Source organism: Nilaparvata lugens, chromosome X (genome assembly GCF_014356525.2).
Source record: "Nilaparvata lugens isolate BPH chromosome X, ASM1435652v1, whole genome shotgun sequence".
In the NCBI taxonomy this organism is placed as follows: domain Eukaryota; kingdom Metazoa; phylum Arthropoda; class Insecta; order Hemiptera; family Delphacidae; genus Nilaparvata; species Nilaparvata lugens.
Genome location: NC_052518.1, coordinates 104924270 through 104929219, shown reverse-complemented (window position 1 = coordinate 104929219; position 4950 = coordinate 104924270). Strand labels below are relative to the sequence as shown.

Genomic DNA, 4950 nt, shown 5'->3' with positions numbered 1-4950 from the left:
CGTGAATGGAATATATAAAAGCAATGCTTCATCACCAGCTCTCTCTTCAATATTGGCATGTGCCGATATCTTTGGCATATCTATAACCAGAAATTGCTCATTCAAGTATAGGATGCATGAGAGGGTTTATCACTCGAAGTGATCCTTCCTCTCCAGGGCTTCTTCTATTGCAGCATTCATTCAGTCTGTGGGGAATTTTTAATGCTGCCAGTGCTTGCTTCGTCGGATTTTCTATGATTAAGTTTGTAGCGTGAATGTTGATGTTGTAATTGGATTTGTTAATGAAATTGCTCCTATAGAATGCATGAGAGGGTTTATCACTCGAAGTGATCCCACCTCTCCAGGGCTTCTTCTATTGCAGTATTCATGCCATCCTATTCAGTCTATCTATCATGTTGTTATCCTTCCTTTTCAATGGCATTTTCACTATTATAAACCTTGTATACCCACAAGATTACTGCCAGTTTAGTAAAAGTAGACCATCAGGTTTGGGTGCTCATCTGCCACTAGTCTATTGGCAAAGATTCATTGCATTCATACACCAGACCCACCCAAAGCGGGTCAATTGCTGTTCAATTTTATTTATTTTCTTCGATAAAATAATTTTGAGTTGTGATTTTGATAATTAAGAACAAAAGGAAGTTCTGTTGCATTTTAGGATGTGAAAATAACAACTTTACAGTTGATTTAGCAAGTGACATGAACATAGATTTTTACGATTTTCCTACAGAACTTGACAGGAAGACAATATGGATAATGTTTATTTTGGACTAAAATTTTATAAAAATTGTACATGTATAATTCTAACCTTATCTTGGACTTTGTCACCTATAAATTTGGAAGAAAAATAGCACAACGACTACCTTATTATGTTATATGCCAATGTTATTACATTATTGTCATTTGCATTGTAAATGAATAAATAAATATAATTTGCAACGTTTGGATTTCTTGGGTAAGTACAATTATTAAAAATTATTATCCGCATCTATTGACCATTATGTTGAAAATTGATTATTCAAGAGGTGTCTCTGAAACTACCAGAATTATAACGGTACCTGGTAAACTTGTACCTACCAGTTACTTATGGTGTTCCAATTTTGGGGAGTTGTAATTTAAAATAGCTTGCTATCAATACTCAAGCGAATACTTGCAAGTATTGATAGCAAGCTATTTGAAATTTCCTAAAATCCTAGTTATTCCCATCATGATGTTTGCTGCAAGAAATCTTGACATCTCATTCATGTTTGAACCTTGTATATCTCCCCCGCCAGCTTTTTGAACTGCATACAGGTTTGAGTTTCATACACTATATGCTCTATCAATGAATCTGGAAACAAACACTTGAAAACGTCCAATGGAGTATTGACAGTGTATGGCTCAGCACATCAAAAAATAGGATGCCATGTTATAGTCTGGTCGCACACATAGATGTTGTTCCTGCGAAATTGGAGAATGACTCTAGATCAGTCAATGTGGGTTCAATGATTGCAAATTTATTTTTAAATTGTAGAAAATATTCTGCACCAAAATTTGAGATCAAATTGATAGTTTTTGAACCTGTATTGACCGAGCTGGAGTTATTTTCCCACTTGCCTAAGTGAATTCATATCCTTTTCTAGAAATCTTGTAACTGGAAGAGGGCAATCTCCAGGATTTGCCTGGAGCATCTCCATCCAAGCAATAAAGAAAGATATTTCGCTTTTCATGGTTGTGAACTGTTTTGAATTAATCAAGACAGGTTACACACTGTATTCAAATTATATCGCTTTGAGAGCACCGGCATTCATGTTGTGCACATTTTCAAATTTCAGTCCAAAACAAAAATTAAAACTATAAATTTTGAATTTAGCTGTATTGGATAAAATCGCTAATAAAATTGTGTGCTAAGCACAGGTATAATTATGCTTTATAAAATACTGGACCTGTTAAGCAGAATGGTATGAAAAATACTGGAAACAGCCTCCCTGAGTTGATTGCCAAACACTTGGATATCAATGCTTTCTTGTTGTGCATTCATTATTCAACCAAAAAGAGGAAAAAATAACAACCAAATTGTATAATTATGCTTTATAAAATACTGGACCTGTTAAGCAGAATGGTATGAAAATACTGGAAACAGCCTCCATGAGTTGATTGCCACACACTTGGATATCAATGCTCTCTTGCTGCGCATTCATTGTTCAACCTAAAAGAGAAAAAATTGAATATATCAAATCCTAAAAGTGTATTTTTGACGTTAGTCACTTGCGTGCTAAGCAAGGGTATAATTTTGCATTATAAAATACTGGACCTGTTAAGCAGAATGGTATGAAAAATACTGGAAACACCCTCCGAGAGTTGATTGCCACACACTTGGATATCAATGCTTTCTTGTTGTGCATTCATTATTCAACCAAAAAGAGAAAAAAAATAACAACCAAATCGTATAATTATGCTTTATAAAATACTGGACTATCAATGAATCTGGAAACAAGCACTTGAAAACGTCCAATGGAGTATTGACAGTGTATGGCTCAGCACATCAAAAAATAGGATGCCATGTTATAGTCTGGTCGCACACATAGATGTTGTTCCTGCGAAATTGGAGAATGACTCTAGATCAGTCAATGTGGGTTCAATGATTGCAAATTTATTTTTAAATTGTAGAAAATATTCTGCACCAAAATTTGAGATCAAATTGATAGTTTTTGAACCTGTATTGACCGAGCTGGAGTTATTTTCCCACTTGCCTAAGTGAATTCATATCCTTTTCTAGAAATCTTGTAACTGGAAGAGGGCAATCTCCAGGATTTGCCTGGAGCATCTCCATCCAAGCAATAAAGAAAGATATTTCGCTTTTCATGGTTGTGAACTGTTTTGAATTAATCAAGACAGGTTACACACTGTATTCAAATTATATCGCTTTGAGAGCACCGGCATTCATGTTGTGCACATTTTCAAATTTCAGTCCAAAACAAAAATTAAAACTATAAATTTTGAATTTAGCTGTATTGGATAAAATCGCTAATAAAATTGCGTGCTAAGCACAGGTATAATTATGCTTTATAAAATACTGGACCTGTTAAGCAGAATGGTATGAAAAATACTGGAAACAGCCTCCCTGAGTTGATTGCCAAACACTTGGATATCAATGCTTTCTTGTTGTGCATTCATTATTCAACCAAAAAGAGGAAAAAATAACAACCAAATTGTATAATTATGCTTTATAAAATACTGGACCTGTTAAGCAGAATGGTATGAAAAATACTGGAAACAGCCTCCCTGAGTTGATTGCCACACACTTGGATATCAATGCTCTCTTGCTGCGCATTCATTATTCAACCTAAAAGAGAAAAAATTAAATATATCAAATCCTAAAAGTGTATATTTGACGTTAGTCACTTGCGTGCTAAGCAAGGGTATAATTTTGCATTATAAAATACTGGACCTGTTAAGCAGAATGGTATGAAAAATACTGGAAACACCCTCCGAGAGTTGATTGCCACACACTTGGATATCAATGCTTTCTTGTTGTGCATTCATTATTCAACCAAAAAGAGAAAAAAATAACAACCAAATCGTATAATTATGCTTTATAAAATACTGGACTATCAATGAATCTGGAAACAAGCACTTGAAAACGTCCAATGGAGTATTGACAGTGTATGGCTCAGCACATCAAAAAATAGGATGCCATGTTATAGTCTGGTCGCACACATAGATGTTGTTCCTGCGAAATTGGAGAATGACTCTAGATCAGTCAATGTGGGTTCAATGATTGCAAATTTATTTTTAAATTGTAGAAAATATTCTGCACCAAAATTTGAGATCAAATTGATAGTTTTTGAACCTGTATTGACTGAGCTGGAGTTATTTACCCACTTGCCTAAGTGAATTCATATCCTTTTCTAGAAATCTTGTAACTGGAAGAGGGCAATCTCCAGGATTTGCCTGGAGCATCTCCATCCAAGCAATAAAGAAAGATTTTTCGCTTTTCATGGTTGTGAACTGTTTTGAATTAATCAAGACAGGTTACACACTGTATTCAAATTATATCGCTTTGAGAGCACCGGCATTCATGTTGTGCACATTTTCAAATTTCTGTCCAAAACAAAAATTAAAACTATGAATTTTGAATTTAGCTGTATTGGATAAAATCGCTAATAAAATTGCGTGCTAAGCAAGGGTATAATTATGCTTTATAAAATACTGGACCTGTTGAGCAGAATGGTATGAAAAATACTGGAAACAGCCTCCCTGAGTTGATTGCCACACACTTGGATATCAATGCTTTCTTGTTGTGCATTCATTATTCAACCAAAAAGAGAAAAATAACAACAAACTTCTCGATTGCTACTTTACTCGTTCCTTCTACAAGCATATTCTGGATAATCTGGTCAAGTACAGAGATATGCAAAGTGAGGATTACACTTTCTACAAAAGTCTCGCCTACTTGAAGAAAAACCATATCTCTAGCATTGGATATGATTAGACATTCAGTGCAGAGGTGCGAGGAGTTGGAGTGACTGAGGTGAGGGAACTGAAACCAGATGGACAAAAAACATACCCATCACTGAAGAGAACAAGCTCGAGTACATACATCTGGTTTGTCAGATGAAAATGATTGGAGCCATCCACAAGCAACTGGATGCTTTCTTCGAAAGATTTTACGACATTATTCCCAACCGACTGATGGGTATTTTCAACAAACAGGAACTTGAATTGCTCATTTTCGACCTACCCAATCTTCATCAATGATCTCAAAGCAAACACTGAGTATTACAATTACCAGCACAGCTCCCTCCAGATTCAATGTTTCTGGAGAGCCCTACATGAATTCAACCTAGCTGAAAAGGCAAAGTTCCTTCAGCCCGTGACCGGTACATCGAAAGTACATCAAACGTCTCTGAAAATAAAAAGACTGCAAGGTCCATTCTCTGGAGCTACTTCTTTGCAGTGATCCAAATA

At 35.4% G+C, this 4950-nt stretch overlaps 1 long non-coding RNA gene across 1 annotated transcript; it reads left to right on the top strand.

Moving 5' to 3' along the window:
* The first annotated feature begins 2319 nt into the window (after positions 1 to 2319).
* On the top strand, positions 2320 to 3173 carry LOC120354888. Its single transcript, XR_005573278.1, has 2 exons — positions 2320 to 2426; positions 3033 to 3173. It is a non-coding gene; the product is annotated as an uncharacterized LOC120354888 (long non-coding RNA).
* Positions 3174 to 4950: the final 1777 nt, after the last annotated feature.